The 15,861-nt window shown below is 44.7% G+C and overlaps 1 protein-coding gene across 11 annotated transcripts in view; it reads right to left on the bottom strand.

Annotated features, from left to right (window-relative positions):
• NDEL1 (nudE neurodevelopment protein 1 like 1) overlaps positions 1-15,861 on the bottom strand; it is a 47,628-nt gene that overhangs the window by 25,495 nt on the left and 6,272 nt on the right. For 2 of the 11 annotated variants that reach the window (XM_069603523.1, XM_069603518.1), the window contains exon 1: positions 6,122-6,366. The exons of 3 other annotated variants lie outside the window; for them this stretch is intronic. The gene's annotated coding sequence lies outside the window, so the exon portion shown is untranslated. Of the gene's footprint in view, positions 1-5,514; positions 5,946-5,980; positions 6,367-15,861 lie in introns of those variants that run through there. 6 more of the 11 variants (XM_069603526.1, XM_069603520.1, XM_069603515.1 and 3 more) reach the window with 5 other exon arrangements.

Raw genomic sequence — 15,861 nt, 5'->3', positions numbered from 1 at the left:
GTAGAGAATGTAGAATTCATCCAGCACAACCCACTACTCATGAATGTTTAGAAGAGACACAGACAAGAGCACATACAACTTCAACTTGAGGAGGTATACAAAAGAGAAGAATGGCTTTTAGTTGAATAAAATTAAAATGTAACTATATACATTCAGTGTAATGCCTTTGCAGCTTACTGCAGTTTTTTCAAACTGGTTTTAGTTAAGTCTTTCCCGACCACAATGTCCATGACTACTTTTGGCATGTTGGTCCATCTTCCAATTAACTTAAATAAAAGACGCTGATCCTGGGAAAGAGTGAGGGCAGGAGAGAGAGGCAACAGACAATGAGATGGTTGGATGGCATCTCCGATTCAATGGACATGAGTTCGAGCAAACTCTGGGAGACGGCGAAGGACAGGGAAGCCTGGCGTGCTGCAGTCCATGGGGTCGCAGAGAGTTTCTGAGAAGGCAGGATGTGTTTTACTTATAAATCCCTTCCGCATTACAAGAAACATGAAACACAGTAGAAATTCAATATCTGAATCTGACTTACAATCTTTTTAAATTATTCCCTCTTTGCTCCCAAAGTACTGCTTTCCTTTATTAATATTGAAATTCCTATTTCAGAAATGTGAGGGTAGTTTATTTCTACCTCACAACACACCACCATGTATTATACCAGGATTATAAAACCTACCATTCTCAGCTAGACAAAATTATCAGTCTGAGGCATGCCAAGCCGCATTCACAGCCACTTATAAAGCTCGATATAAGCTCCACATCCCAGAATAGGGAGCTGATGGAGCTTACTGGGAAGAGCCTTAGAGACACCCTGCACACTAGCTACCTAAAATAATCATTGTCTAGCCCTTAATTCTTTTTTTTTAAATCTTCGTTTGGGTCTTAACTGCAGCCTGCAGGATCTTCAATCTTAGTTGCAGCATGTGAGATTCGGTTCCCAATCCAGGGATCGAAATTTCTGGGCTCGCTGCACTGGGAGTGCAGAGTATTAGCCACTGGACCAACAGGGAAGTCCCCCAGCCCTAAATTCTTAAATATATATGGACAACCAAGAACCACCAAACAAATGAGAAAAGACAGTAGCATAAGTAAGAAAATCCAAGGACCTATGGCACCTAGAGGAAACATAATTCAGGAAAAGAGAGAACTACTTTTTTCTCATAAAACACCTCAGGAGGGTTAGAGAGCTACAAAAGAAGAGAGAAACCCAAGAACTGGACAGCACAGGGTGCAAGAAACAGTGGCTCCAACCCAGGACTGCAAAGAAGAAACCACCCAAGATGAAGCCTAGTCCATTGCGCCCAGAATCACTCAACCCAGATGTCTTCTTAGCTTTATGTTCATTTGATAGCCATCTCAGTCCCTTAAATATTTGTGTTGTCATGCTTTGGACTTTCTCTGGGTTACATATACGCCTTTCTGAAGGTGAGGAACTGATGCTACTTCGGCATATCAACATTTTATTCACGGGTAGGATACTTGAAAGTTTCCAGCATTCCCTCTGTTAGCATGCAGCATTTGATTCTGGTGACCATGTGGAAGTGTCCTTATGGAAGTCCCTAAGGACTACTAGACGCCTTCCTTGGCATCTAACATTTGAGTGTGTCAGTAGCTCAGTTGTATCTTGACTCTTTTCAACCCCATGAATTGGGGCCCATGAGGCTCCTCCATCCATGGGATTTTCCAGGCAAGAATACTGGAGTGGGTTGCCATGCCCTTCTCCAAGGGATCGTCCCGACCCAGGGATCGAACCCGGATCTCCCGCATTGCAGGCAGACTCTTTACCATTTCAGCCACCAGGGAAGCCCATCTAGTATTTACTTGAATGTATTTGAATGTGGAGCCAACCCTTCTACAAATACGGTTAGAGTTGTTTTTATCTACAAATGTTATCATTCACATGCCCAGTTTCAGACTTTTCTGTATGAGGCTTTTAGTTGTTGACCCATTCATACAGTATCAGAAGACCTACAGCAGTTACTATTCTGAAGACTGTTAAGAACGGTTCCCTGAGCAATCTCACTGTTTACAACTGTGGGTATACTATCAATCAGTTCAGTTCAGTTCAATCACTCAGTCGTGTCCAACTCTTTGCAACCCCATGAATCGCAGCACGCCAGGGCTCCCTGTTCATCACCAACTCTTGGAGTTCACTCAGACTCACATCCATCGAGTCAGTGATGTCATCCAGCCATCTCATCCTCTGTCGTCCCCTTCTCCTCCTGCCCCCAATCCCTCCCAGCATCAGAGTCTTTTCCAATGAGTCAACTCTTCGAATGAGGTGCCCAAAGTGCTGGAGCTTCAGCTTCAGCATCATTCCTTCCAAAGAAATCCCAGGATTGATCTCCTTCAGAATGGACTGGTTGGATCTCCTTGCAGTCCAAGGGACTCTCAAGAGTCTTCTCCAACACCACAGTTCAAAAGCAGCAATTCTTCGGCGCTCAGCCTTCTTCACAGCCCAACTCTCACATCCATACATGACCACAGGAAAAACCATAGCCTTGACTAGATGGACCTTTGTTGGCAAAGTAATGTCTCTGCTTTTGAACATACTATCTAGGTTGGTCATAACTTTTCTTCCAAGGAGTAAGCGTCTTTTAATTTCATGGCTACAATCACCATCTGCAGTGATTTTGGAGCCCCCCAAAATAAAATCTGACACTGTTTCCCCATCTATTTGCCATGAGGTGATGGGACCGGATGCCATGATCTTCATTTTCTGAATGTTGAGCTTTAAGCCAACTTTTTCACTCTCCTCTTTCACTTTCATCAAGAGGCTTTTTAGCTCCTCTTCACTTTCTGCCATAAGGGTGGTGTCGTCTGCATATCTGAGGCTATTGATATTTCTCCTGGCAATCTTGATTCCAGCTTGTGTTTCTCCCAGACCAGCGTTTCTCATGATGTACTCTGCATAGAAGTTAAATAAGCAGGGTGACAATATACAGCCTTGACGCACTCCTTTTCCTATTTGGAACTATAAGGTATCCATTTGTCCCTGGTTTTCTGGTTCTCAAATAGGGCCATATTAATACAACTACCAATTTTTCCATCAGTGTCCCCTGGCAACTCAGGTTTTAAACAGCCCTTCCTGTAAAATTTCTTGAGCATCTAGTTCTATTTCTCATACCCTCCTTGTGTAACTACTTAGCTCAAAGTCAAATGACTCTAGCAAAATTATTTTAATGTGTTTTTATTTTACACAGGCTTCTTTTTTTTTTCTGAATCTTATGTGAACTGAATGTTGACTACATTTTTTCTAATTAACAGGCTACTTTTAGAACTCGCTTATTGGTCCCTCAAACAATCTATGCCAGAAGCCTTTTACTAAAGGACCAGCTTTTCCAGAACAAGCCAATTAAAAACACTTAATAGGGTAACAGGTGGTAGGAGTAGCTCAGTCTGGGCTCTTAACTGGACTTGCAGTTAGGAGACCAAACTGTGGAGCCAAACTGCCAGGACTTCAATCAGTGTCCTCTACTCACGACCTTGAGCAAGTTACTTAACCACTCAGTGACCCATTCCCTCACCCGTAAAATGGGGATAATAATTAAAATAGGGTTGTAAAGAAGATTAAAGGAGTTAATATTTGCAAGTACTAAGTACAGAGTATGGTACACAGTAAACACAGCATAAATTTCATTAAATTATTCTTAAAAGTTGCAGGCCTGTGACGTATAACCACAATGCTTCAGAATTTAAAATAAATGATTCCTTAAAATTAATCACCTCCGGAAGTTCTGTGCATATTTCAGTTACACCACCATTACTGAAAACATCTCTAAAATCTCTTTTGGAATAGCCATGAAGAGCCAGATTAAAAAATAAACAGAAAACCCTTTCTTTGTGGTCACATCTCATTTCTACTGCTTCCTAACTGGTATTACCCAGCTTTATCACTCTAATTTTATTCATTAGACTTATCCTTTCCAAATATTGGGTTTTTCACAAATAAAAATTTACCACCACTACAGACATTCAAAAGGCCTTCTCGGGGGTATAAAGACAATCTGTTCATTTTGCTTCAAGTTAGAGCAGGAAGATGTGTTATTTGAAACTATGTAACTGGAGCTATTAGGCCACAGAAAATTAGCCAATACAGAAAACTACACTGCTACCAAAAAAATGCTTTAATGACACATCTGTAATCTCCTGAAGCTGAAATGAAGGTAGATAACTACATACTCTTCCCCACTACACAAATCTTCCCTCAATATCCTGTCTCACGGGGATGGAGTGTGAATCCCAAAATAATGACAACTTTTACATGGGGCGTTATCACACTGTGTGTGACCTTCAGATACCTAGCAACTGTGCATAAAACTGCCTGTCTTAAATGCTATATTTACAAAGAAACTATTCTTTGCACAATGCTAAGAAAATCCATTTCATATGATTTTGCCTCCTTGTTAATAGTTATAGAATCAACTAGTGAGACTGGAAGAGTTATTCTAGAACTTACTGCAGATAATCAATACTTTTTTACCAAAATTCTTCTACTCCCAAAGGTGACAATTACAGAATTTTAAACTCTTAAGTCAGTCATAAATATGGTCCTCCTTTTGGTCCTGACTATCAAACTTCTTTTTCTACCTCATGAAGTGGTCAGAAACTTAAGTCAGAAGTAATTTAAAGCTTCAGTGACCAAATTTATCCCAGCATGACTTAAGATGCAAATAAAAATAAGCTTCCGCGATGTCATGAAAGCAAGCTCTTAAGATTTTACTGAGGTTTCTACTTAAGTGTTCCTCATCCAATTTCAATTTAATTTAAAAAGCCAAAACAAAACTAAAAAACAAATGCTTCCTAAGATTTCTATCTGGGCCAGGTCAACTTGCAACTAGGACTAGCCAAAGGTTTTTTGTTGTTGTTGCTGTTCCTTCTGATCTTTTAAACTTTAACAAAGATTCAGAAGAGGTATCTTAGTTCCCCTTGATTCTCTTCAACACATGACTTAATGCTGTTTTTCACTTCACCAACTTCATGATTTAGCAAAGCCAGTGCCCTATTTCATAAACCGATAAAAAGCAACACAACTCATCCGACAAAATAATTAGCCAGCAACCATGAACAAGTTCCAGCGTAGAATTTATCTTATAACTGAGAAGCAGTTCTTATCCTAGGTGGGTCTGCTCAAAAATATTTCAATAAATCTACTAGCTTCTGGTATATTTTTAACAAGCCAGATTTTCTACTTTGCTTTCTACCTGAGAAAGGCAGAAAAATCCCACTAAAAGAAACCAGAACTCCAAGCCAGGAATCGTAAATCCTGAACCACGTGAAGCCCCTCACGGTTGAGAGAGTCCACAGCAGAAATCACCCCACCTGTTCTCAATTCCCCCATCCGTCAAATGGCGATATGAGAACCAGGCAAAACCGCTAAAACCAGGTGACGAGGTTAAAAAAGGAGAGAGCAAGAGTGTTCCGTGAAGGCGCTACAGAATCGTAATGAAATTATCAGCACTGAAAGAATCCTCAATTCCTCAGCAAACTTAAGATTACTTTGTTGCTTACCAACACGGGGTAAAAAAAAAAAAAAAAAAAGAGGTGAGCACAAGCAGTCCGAACCCGTTTGGTGACACTTTTCTGAACTCCAGAAAGTGTCCGCAGTTAAAGGCGGACAGTCAGAATGCCACCGGAGCCCAAGGTGGGCAGCTTCCGCCCTCGCCCCCCGCGGGAGAGGCGCGACGAGAGTTCAAAATCCAACCCGGCTCCGAACCACCTTCCCAGCTGAAGTGATGGGGGAGGGGTGCGGACTGGGCTCGCCGCTGCCACCTTCAACGGAGCCGCTCCTTGCGCCACCAGCGCCGGGGCCCACGGTGCCACGTCCCGGCCTCCGTCCCCGCCACCCCTCACCCCTCCCCCGGACGCGGACACATCCTCCCGAGACCGCCCGGCTCGCTTCCTTCCAGGCGCCCCCGGTGGGCCACACCTCGGACCAGGGCGTGGAAAGAGCAGTTAGAGCGGTTGGAACAGTTACCCCTGGACTGGCCGCCCCGGAACCCAGGCCTGGCCCAGCCTCGGACACAGCCTCCGGGCTGGCAGGCTCCCCGGGGACAGGCCTAAGGCGTAGCCGGCTCGGCCCGGCGCCCTCCGGAGCGGCCCCGCACCGCAGACTCACCTCCAATGTGTCAAAAGCGCATGTTCGCCGCCCCTCGATCGACGTCTCCGCTCTGCTGGCCAGGCCAGGCCCGCCCAGCCGTTCAGCTCCGCTCCCCTCCGCAGCCCTGAGCTCCACTCCGCGTACCTCCGCGCCCGGCTCCTCCCCGACACGTCAGGAGCTGCCTGGGTGTCCGAGGCCATTCTGTGACGCACGGGGGCGGGGTTCTGAGCATGCGCGCGAGCGTGGGGGCGGCCTGGGCGGGGCTGTCGGGAGAATGGCGTCACAGGGGGTCGGGCCAGGCCCGACGGGCTGACGTCAAGCAGGAGGCGGCCGTCAGTGCAGGTGAGTTTGCGACCTTCGCGGTATCCCGAAAAGGCTCTGAGTTCGGGAAAGTGGCATCACCGTGGGTGACCACCTGCCTCTCCATCTTCAGCCACCAACCGAGTCCCGCAAGTTACTGTTTCAGTGTTTCCATGTATAATAAGATTTCACCTCCGAGTCACCTCCACCACCCATAGAATACCAGGCGTATCCTAGTCCCCATCACTCTGACAAAGACCTGTGTTGTTTTTACAGCAGTCCCGCTAGGTGAAATTTTATACTACTTCTTGTCTTCCTCCAGAAAAACGTAAGTTCCATGAGAATCGGAACCTCATTCCTTTTGTCTCCCAGAAGATAGCTTGGTGCCAGGCACAACGTGGGCGTTCAAATATTTGTTGATTGAACTCGTTGAGGGCACCAAGGAAATACACATATTTCCACTTGTATATTTTATATACCTAAGCGTATATTTATGTAAGTGTGTATCTGTGTGTGTGTGTGTGTGTGTGTGTGTGTGTGTGTGTTCATTCCCTTAGGACTTCCAACTAATGGAGTCCATTTCATTTATACATATTCCCCCCAGGAGACTTGGAGAAGGAAGACAGGGCAAAGGAACCAGCTCAGAAGGAGAATGATGGGTATCTGCTTAGGGAGGGAAAACTTGAATAGAGCGGTTTTAAAAAACAATTTTTGGATCTTTTTGCTGTGTAATGTACAACATAATTCTCCGTGGTGTCAGCGCTCTTGGGATTGGGTATATGAGGTTTTTGGACACAGTGATCTGTAAGACAGATTTCAAGGTGAGAACAAGGTGAGCCTGAGAGGTTCAGTTATGTTTTTGAGGGCATGGACATAAACAGGAACAGCGCAAGATAGATTCTAAGAGGTATCCAAGTCAGTGAAAATCAAAGAAATAATTAATGGGGTTGTGGGAAAGCTGACGCCTTAAACTAGATTCTAAAAAGCTCATGATAATAATAAGACTAGTTCGTTTTTGTTCTACCATTTGTATGTACTGGCAATTGTGCTAAATGCTTGGCTTGCATAATTTAATTTTTAACAATGACTCCATGATATAGGTACCATTATTACTCCCAGTTTACCAAGAGGAAATCGAGACTCAGCAAGATGAAATTGCCCAAGGTCACTCAGCTAGATAAAAAGAGGACTTAAGGTTCAAACCCACCTAGTCTGGATTGTCTAACTCTAGAAACCAGACTGTTAACCACTACTGTACTTCCACTAAAGAAGTGGGGTTATTGGGACTTCCTGGCAGTTCAGTGAGTAAGACCCTGCCCTTCCACTGGAGGGGCATGGGTTCAGTCCCTGCTTGGAGAACTAAGATCTCACATGCCATGTGGCACAGCCAAAAAAAAAAAAAGAGGGCTATTAATAACTACCATTTATTGGACTAGAGAACTGTGCTGAAAGCTTTACATACATCTCCTCACAAGCAGCTTGTGAGACTGAAATTATTACATCCATTTTTTATGTTGGAAAACTGAGGCCGAGGGGACCTGAGGTTTAAACCCAAACAGGTCTCAGTCCACGCCCAGTGACCTGGGACATCACAGAAGCCTATGATCTCATCCTCCAGAGCACAGCCCCAGCCAGGAAAGCAGAGCCCCAGAGGTGAGTAAGCAGGGAGGCCTTCCTAGGGACCTGCTGCCAAGACAGACCAGTCCCACCCCAAGAGGAAAAAATAAAGGCTGTAACTCTGGTCCCTGGCTGAAGTCCTAAGAAACACACTGAGTCACCTAATGGCAAGCCAGGCCCTGCAGAAAGTGTTGGCATCATCTTCCAAGGCCACTGCCCCTCCCACCCAGCCTGGACCCAGATGGTAAATTTCCCCTTCCAAGATAAGGAATAACCAGTCCATGTTTGATTCAAAAATGCCCACTTCAGGGCTTCCCTGGTGATCCAGTGGTTAAGAATCCACCTGCCAATGCAGGAGGCACAGGTCTGATCCCTGCACTACATGCTGCAGAGCAGCTTCTGAAGCCCTCATGCCCTAGAGGCGGTGCCCCACGAAAGAAGCCAAGGCAATAAGAAGACCATGCACTGCGATTAGAGAGTAGCCCCTGCTAGCTTCAGCTAGAGAAAGCCCATGTGTAGCAATGAAAACCCCCAAAATAATTTTTTTAAATGCCTACTTCTATGCACCCCTATGTTCCTAACAGCACTGTTCACAATAGTCAAGACATGGAAACAACTTAAATGTCTATCAATAGATGAATGGATAAAGGAGGGGTGGTATATATATCTAGATATGTAGAGATAGATATCTAGATATAATCTGGATATATAGAGAGAGATCCATGTATAGATCTATGCAGGCACACATACAATGGAATATTACTCAGCCATAAAAAAGAATGAAATAATAATACCATTTGCAGCAACATGGATGGACCTAGAGATTATCATACTAAATGAAGTAAGAGACATATCATATCATTTATATCTGGAGTCTGAAATATGCCACAAATGAATTTATCTGCAAAACAGAAAGAAACTCACAGATGTACAGAATAGATGTGGTTGTCAAGGGGGAGGAAAGGTGGAGGCAGGAGTTTGGGATTAGCAGATGCAAACTGCATATTTATACAGAACAGATAAACAACAAGGTCCTATTGTATAACAGAAAACTATACTCAATATCCTGTGATAAGCCATAATGGTTTCATAAAGACTATGAAACTATGTATTTTATATATATAACTGAATCACTTTTCTGTACTGCAAAAATTAATACAACATTGTAAATCAACTATACTTCAATAAAATATTTTTTTAGGGACCTCCCTGGTCATCCAGTGGATAAGACTCTCTGTTCCCAATGCAGGGGGCCTGGGTTTGATCCCTGGTCAGGGAACTAGATCCCACATGTCACAACTGAGTTTGAATGCCGCAAAAGACCTGATGCAGCCAAATAAATAAATTTTTTTAATAACTTTAAAATTCCCACTGCTGGTGGGTCCCTAACCCTTGACCCAGCCAGCCATCAACAGCTCAGCCTAGGGTATTCCTGTGCCAAAGGGAAAAGAAAATTCTTTGTTGCTTTTATTGCATCTTCGGTAGCATCTTGAGCAAACGGAGCTCACCAATTATCCAAAGCAACTCAGGCTCCCAATCAGTGCTTCCTTCAGAATTTAGCTGTTAAGTCAACAGAAAGGCAGGACATGGGTATGCTGAGAATTTGCTATCAGGGGTTTAGGTTCCAAACCTCCTTGCCATTCCTTCCCTTGGTATGTCTGAAAATGCAGCCTGCTTCTGCCCTAGCCAGGGCGGGGCTGGGGGAGGTAGGGTCCCCGCTCTGAGAGCCTTGAAAAGGGCTCTTGCAGGTATGAAAAATGAGGACAATTTAGGTTGAGCGTGCAAAAGGCCTTCCTGCCAGGGTGTTGCCCCCATTCCTGGTAGCTGGAAGGAAAGCTACCCTTGTCCTCATCCAGGGGGACGAACTGATATTGCCAGAGTCTCTTCCCTCAGTTGGTGGAACCTGAGATCCTGCTGTGCCCCGTGAATTTCTTGGGGCTGCCCCATTTCTTCCCCAGAAGCCTACCTGAATAGCAGACTCCTCCTGTTCCAGAACTGTCTGTAGCCTACTGGGCTTCCTGGCTTCAGAGCCTACACTCCTCTGAGCGCCGGTCTTCACTGTCAGCCCTGTCCCCCACCCCAGCCCCTTCATGGTCCCTACCCACACCCCAGAGTGACAGCCGCCTCCACGGAACAGCCTGGCATAACACTGTTAATTGCTAATTGGGTTAACACCTGGCAACGCCAAGGGCTGTTAACATCACACCTACATAAACAGTGCGACTATCCCCAGACAAAAGCAGTATCTGCTCATACACCTTTGCACAGACAAGGTGGCACCAGTTTTGCCTACTTCCAAACCATTCTAATGGAATGACAGGGCTAGGAAGAAAAATGGAGTGTTTCTTACCAGCAACCTGAGCTGATTGTCATCAGGCAATTCAGCCAAATTCCCATGACCAGTAAACCAATGAGTCAAAGTTACCAGGAATAAAAGATCATTAATTCAACCATTAAATGAATATAATTGAGTGCCTGACACTTCTAGGCCCCAGAGATACAGCAGGCAACAAAACAAGCTTAGGGAAGAGAAAGAATGGAAACCAAAAATTAAAAAACATTAGCATGTCAGGCAGTGATAAGTACTGAGGAAGAAAAAAGGAGACAGAGCTTTTCAATATTTTATATTTAGGATGGCATTTAAGACAGCACCTGGCATGTGGAAGGCTCTTAGCATTTGTTGAAGAATAAAAACTTGCAGTGTATAAGTTATTTTCATTGCTCTCTTCTGCTTTCTCCATTTTTTTCTTTCATCAGAGCACTTTTATAATTTAGAACTCTCTATTTTAAAAACTCCCCTAATAAAAATTGAGCAATTAGGAATTGCCTGGTGGTCCAGTGGTTAAGACTCCACTCTTCCCCTGTTGTGGGCACAAGTTTGATCCCTGGTCGGAGAACTAAGATCCCATAAGCCATGTGGTGCAGCCAACAAAAAAAAAGTCCTTCCCCTCTTGACTCCCTAGTTAGCCCAATCTGATGTTATTCTCTCCTGTAAACATGTATGTGTTGATTCCACAGGTGTAAAGCTTCCACCCTACAGTTTATTTTTTTTAAGGAAACTTTTTTTTTTTCTTTTTGCCTGCGCTGGGTCTTCATGGCTGCACGTGGGCTTTTCTCCAGTTGCGGTGAGCAGGGGCTACTCTTCGTTGTGGTGCGCGGGCTTCTCATTGCTGTGGCTTCTCTTATTGCAGAGCACAGGCGCTAGAGCTCAAGGGCTCAGGAGTTGCGGCTCACAGGCTCTAGAGTACAGGCTTAGTAATTGTGGCGCACGGGCTTAGATGCTCCCCAGCATGTGGAATCTTCCTGGATTAGGGATCGAACCTGTGTCCCCTGCATTGACAGGTAGATTCTTATCCACTGTGCCACCAGGGCACCCCCCTACAATCTTTCCGATGCCATACCTTCTGCACATCCTTTAACTGACAGCATAATGATATTTGGGGCTTTGGTAGAACCACCTGGGATGTCAACCGTAACTAATCTGGAATGTAAGGATTGCTTCTCCAGGGATTGCTTGCCTGGTGACCATTGTCTAATGATAGGGGAATGATACCTTGACCTTTTATCATTACAACCTATTATGGTAAAATGACAGCCCATGGGATCTCAGAGGAAATTTCACATTAGTTTTCATCTATTTCTGTATAATAACAACACAGGCCTTGATGTCCACTTTGGGGGTTTGTCTTGTTTTTTTTAAAGATTTTTTTTTTAATATGGACTGTCTTTAAAGTCTTTGTTGAATGTGTTACAATATTGCTTCTGTTTTACTTTTTTTTTTTGGCCTCAGGCCTCAAGGCATATAGGATCTTCACTCCCCAGCGAGGGATCAAACCTGCATGCCCTGCATTGGAAAGTGCAGGCTTAACCACTGGACCTCCAGGGAAATCCCTCCTCTTTGAAAATTACAAGGAGGCTTGGGGGCCTTTACATGAAAAAATATTTTCCGCTCAAAATTAGAAGAAAAGGCTTTACTCAGGAGAGTCCTGACCACAGAGGCCAATTTTGATCCATAAATGCTTAAATGCAGAAATAAAACATCCCAGGTTTGCTATTAATCACAGTAGAAGTGTCTCTTCTATGAAAAGCAAATGAGCATCCCTTTGGAGGGGTGCAGGCCAGGCAGAAGAGGAGACGTTAATTAAAGTGCTGGGGGCAGGATAAGTGGGGAGCAAGGAAATCCTTTCTTTAAGCATCTTGCTGTTTCAACAACTTTCCAAAGTCTTATGTTGAGAGATGGTTATTAAAACCCTGATAAAAAGATACTAGAGGAAGCAATGTGAAAGAGGCCCCAGACACAGAGGAGGTGATCAAAGGGTGGCAAGATCCACCCTCCACCCCCAGCCAAAGATGCAGGCCCCACCCCTTCTCAGGCTCCCCACCCTGGTGTGAGAAGCCAGCCCTGCCCCACCTGCAACTCCTCCCTCCCAGCACCTCAGGAATTCAGGTGTTTGTTCTTCTTTGCCAAATCAGCCCCATCACAGGTGACTCTGCTTCCCTTCTCTGAGCCTCAGTTTCTTCATCTGTAAAATGTGATGATTGGACCAGATGACAATGTTGGTCGTTCCCGTGAGTCAGAACCCACCCTGTCTTCCAAGCACCCTCCTGGGGGTGCTCAGACCCTCCCTCTCCTTGGCCAGTTTGCCCAATGTGATGGCAGTGTCAGCCCAGTCCTAGATGGATGGGGGCCAGTGACCAAGGACATTCTTCTTCCTGCCAACATCCCTTTGCTGCGCCCGGGGAATCGCTGAACCTGCAGAATAAATCACCTTCCAGTGCATCTAATGTCTGCTGTATTCGTTTCCTGAAGCTGCTGTAACAAATTACCACAAGCTTAGTGCTTAAAACAACCCACATTGATTCTCTTACGGTCCTGCAGGTCAGAGGTCCAAAGTGAGACTTTCGGGGCTAACATCAAGGTGTTGGCAGGCCTGGTCCCTTCTGGAGGCTCCAGGGAGAATCAGTTCCTTGCCATTTCCAGCTTCTAGAAGCCACAGCATTCTTTAGCTTATGGCCACATCACCCCAGCAGCTGTTTTTTGTTATCACAATGCCTTCTCTGACTCCTTTCACCTCCCTCTTATAAGAACCTTTTTGATTACATTGGGCCCATCCAGATAATCCAGCCCAGCGGGAGGAAGAGGAGGAAGTTTATTCTCTGGGGAAACTAAACCAGAGAAGCTCCAGACCCAGGACAGTGGGCATACTATGCTCAGTCGCTCAGTCATGTCTGACTCTTTGCAACCCATAGACTGTAGCCTGCCAGGCTCCTCTGTCCATGGGATTCTCCAGGCAAGAATACTGCAGTGGCAACCATTCCCTTCTCCAGGGGGTCTTCCCGATCCAGGAATGACATCTGTGTCTCTTGCATCTCCTGCACTGGGAGGCAGTTTCTTTACCACTGAGCCACCTGGGAAGCCCCACTGGGCATGCTCAAGCCAGGCTAAATTAGTTCAATATAAAAGGAAGCAAGAGAGAGAGGAAGGGATTCTTCAAAGGCTGAATGTCAAATGATGAGACCCCAGCTTCCTTCCCTGATGGTCTCCCAGAATGCCAGCCTGTACCCTCTAGGCAGGAGATCAGAGACCTTTTATTTATTTATCTGGCTGTGTTGGGTCTTCGTTGTGGCACCCAGATCTTTGTGGTGTCATGCTGGGTCTTTCCACTGCAGCTCACAGACGCTATCATGGTGTGGGTTTAGTTGCCCCATGGCATGTGGGACTTTAGCTCCCTGACCAGAGGTCGAACCCCCATCCCCTGCATTGCAAGGAGGATTCCTAACCCTGGATCACCAGTGAAGGTCCTCGGAGAACTTTTCTTGACAGAATCATCTCATTTCTAAATCCTTAACTTAATCACTACCACGAAGTCCTTTTGCCATAAAAGGTAACATACAGGTTCTGAGGATTAGGACCTACACATCTTTGGGAAGCTTTTATGTTGCCTACCACACCTCATGCTCTAACTTTACCACTTTCACAATATTTGCCATTTCTGCATATCATCTTTGAATTTTTCTTTGACTCAGACCACTTTCTAAAAAATAAACTTAGGGCTTCCCTGGTAGCTCAGCTGGTAAAGAATCCGCCTGCAATTGTGGAGCAAACCTGGGTTTGATCCCTGGGTTGGGAAGATTCCTTAGAGAAGGGAACAGCTTCCCACTCCAGTATTCTGGCCTGGAGAATTCCATGGACTGTGTAATCTATGGGGTCGCAAAGAGTCAGTGACTTTCACCCCAATACAAAATAAATAATGAACTTTATTAAAAATAATATCTATGAAATCCTAGAGTTGATGGCTAGTCATATTTTCCATACTATTTCGTAAGTTAATACATGACTATCAAGGTGTCAAATGTTTATCTGTACACCACATAACATCACTGTGCGTGCCACCAGTAGTACCCAGACTGTCCTTTGGGGAACAAAAATCCAGCCTCCTGATTTTACAGAAGAGGGTAATTTGTCCAAGAAGTCAGCAGCAGCAAAGAGCAAGGCTACACCCACGACTTCTTCCTGCTGTCTCCGTGGTCATTAATCACAGCTTGAAAAGATGTCAGCTTTTTCTTAATAGCATCCCTCCCTTGGTGATTCATATCATTTAGGGCTCAGCTCCCCTTCTGCTACACTCACGGATATTTTATATTTGGAAAGTGGGGTTTCCTGTTGCCTCCCCTGTGGACCAACATTCATGCATCCTACTTATCAGTGCTGAGCAGAGGGTGTTTACTTGACCTACATCTGGACAGCATCCAGGTCTCAGGGAAGGATACGCTACAAAGGGAGGTCTGTGCTGGTGGTGACTTTGTACTGTGCCCCTTGGCTTGTGTCCCAGCTGCTGATTGGACTTGGGAAACAGCTTTTAAGAAGACAGAGTTCCTTTCCATCCACAGGGTGTGGGATGATACGATGGCCCTCCTCTTACATAATGATTGACATGTGATAAAAATAGCTTTCATTTATTAGATACTTCATCTGGGACAGGCCCTGTGATGAGTGGGTTACACATATCCATTCACAGCAACCCTGTGAAGTAGCTATACGTGTTGCCACTTTACAGCTGAGAACACCATATCCCAGAGAGGCTGAGCAACTTGTCCAAGGTCACACAGCTAGTGTGACAAAGTCTGTACTTCAAAAGACACAAGAGAACTTAGAAATCAACCTGAGATGAGGAATGCCAATGAGGAAACCAGAGAGGCTGAGCAACCTGCCTCAACCTGCCCAAGGGCACACAGCTAGTGGTAGACTCAGGGACAGAATTTGGCTCCCGAACTCTCAGGCTTGTTTGTTTTTCAGATTCTCTCTTATAAGCTGTTATTTCTTGGATGATTCTCTTTCAGAGGCCTGCCTGATCGGTTTCTTTTTTCTCATCATTGGATACATCTCTCCTCCCTGGTGCTTTCGTCACTCATCATTTTCTCTCTAATTGAAAGCTGTAGAGGAATCTAATAGAGTATCCTATTCACCATCTGTCCCTCTGACCTACAGGAAAAAAAAAAAGTGCTAGAAAAGCTCCATGAGTCTGTATTCATTAATTTGGAATGAGTCATAATTTAACCAGAAAAGGATTAAAGTTTACCTTCATCCTTTCCCCACAAAAAAAGAGATTGCTAAGCAGATAGTCAATGGGAAACAAGGTTAGGTGGAGTCGTGATCAAAAGAGGAACTTGTTAATGCAGATTTTAACCCAGTAAGACCCTAAATGTCCAAAGGGAACTGAGTAAACTCAATGATTGTACACAGTGGAAGACTGGCTAGCCATGACTGTGTCATAGAACATTGTATAACAATATGAGAACAAATTATGATTAGTAAGTCGGCAGCATAAATGCAAAATAAA

Source organism: Ovis canadensis, chromosome 11 (assembly GCF_042477335.2).
Source record: "Ovis canadensis isolate MfBH-ARS-UI-01 breed Bighorn chromosome 11, ARS-UI_OviCan_v2, whole genome shotgun sequence".
Classification (NCBI taxonomy): domain Eukaryota; kingdom Metazoa; phylum Chordata; class Mammalia; order Artiodactyla; family Bovidae; genus Ovis; species Ovis canadensis.
Note: the sequence above shows the minus strand (reverse complement) of the source record. Positions and strands in the feature narration are given on the sequence as shown.